Source organism: Talpa occidentalis, unplaced genomic scaffold (genome assembly GCF_014898055.3).
Source record: "Talpa occidentalis isolate TD23 unplaced genomic scaffold, MPIMG_talOcc4v2.1 talOcc4.2, whole genome shotgun sequence".
NCBI lineage: Eukaryota > Metazoa > Chordata > Mammalia > Eulipotyphla > Talpidae > Talpa > Talpa occidentalis.
Window position 1 is genome coordinate 119,005,817 of NW_023602073.1, and position 1,335 is coordinate 119,007,151.

Consider the following 1,335-nt stretch of genomic DNA (forward strand, 5'->3'; position numbering starts at 1 on the left):
TTTCCTTTGGTCAAATAATTACGTGGAATCTACTTTTGGTTGATTTCTGAATAATTATTGACAGTTTTTATAAAGTGAATCATTAAAATGTCATACATTAGTTTATAAAGTTAAATCTACAAAGTTAGGAAGTATTGAAAGCTTTTCCTCAAACATCAAAACAAAACAAAACAAAATTTTACAGATCATAACTTTTCCAGTAGAAGAGTACTCAGAAATATACAATGATACTGTTGCAATATTTTTTCATTTGTAGTAACTAACTTTTTTATCGCTTCTCGGCCTTTTGGCTAAGATCAAGTGTAGTAACTAACTTTTAAATGCTATAGCATTATTATACTTTGAATCATATCTTTACATTATATACCAGTTTCCAAAAACAGCATGGCTTATATATGTGTGTGTGTGTCTCTTCTGTTTCTTCAAATGTATTTTCTCTAAGTTCTGCACTAGTTATAATAGTTATAATTTTAATTTTTCCCCTTAAATCTGCTATTTATAATTAAAATAACCTTTCTTCCAAAATTATCAAAGAAAAAGGACAGCGAATAAATATTCCTGCAGAGTAAAGACAAAAAAATATTAATTGTCCATCACACTTACTGCTTAAAAATAAATGCCAAAAGAAAGAACTCATCTTTCAGGGAAGTTAGAGAGATATAAATTTGTGTGTGTGAGAGAGATAGAAAGAAGATAAGCTATATAATAATGTTATTTTCAAGCATTAAATTGAAAGATGGTACAATGACTACACAGAAAAAGTAAATTTCATTCAATTACATAATTTTATACTCCTGTACATTAAGGATAAGATTATGAATAAAATTCAATATTGGCATCTGGTATCTGGATTAAGGCTACCTGTAGTCCGAATTTTTCTCATCTGATACATAATGATAATGTCATTGTGAAAACCTATCAACATCAATTCATAGCCTGGATATTTGAGGGATCATGTTTACTAATACATACATGATTTTAATCTCTTGTAAGACTTAGTGTGTTTGCTGATTGAAGTTGTATAATACAATGAATTAAATAAATTTGGTAAACTTAAAGGGAGGGAAAACTAATTGATATTATAATTAAAAAGTCATTTTTGCTTGTCCACCTACAATTTGTGAAAATTTATTCTTTGTTGGATGAATAAAATTGGTATTCATGTTTGTATTAAAATACAAGTAGATATTTAGTGATAAAACAAATAAGCACAATATTTATTTTCCTATATTTTTCCCCTGTACAATCTATATATTTCTTTTTACTAGAAGTAATTTTTATTTTATTTTTTTAAAGATTGATTTATTTTTGCATAAAAGACTGGGGTGTTGGCCA

At 26.9% G+C, this 1,335-nt stretch overlaps 1 pseudogene; it reads left to right on the top strand.

Moving 5' to 3' along the window:
- Positions 1 to 270: 270 nt before the first annotated feature.
- On the top strand, positions 271 to 372 carry LOC119253660 (U2 spliceosomal RNA; annotated as a pseudogene).
- Positions 373 to 1,335: the final 963 nt, after the last annotated feature.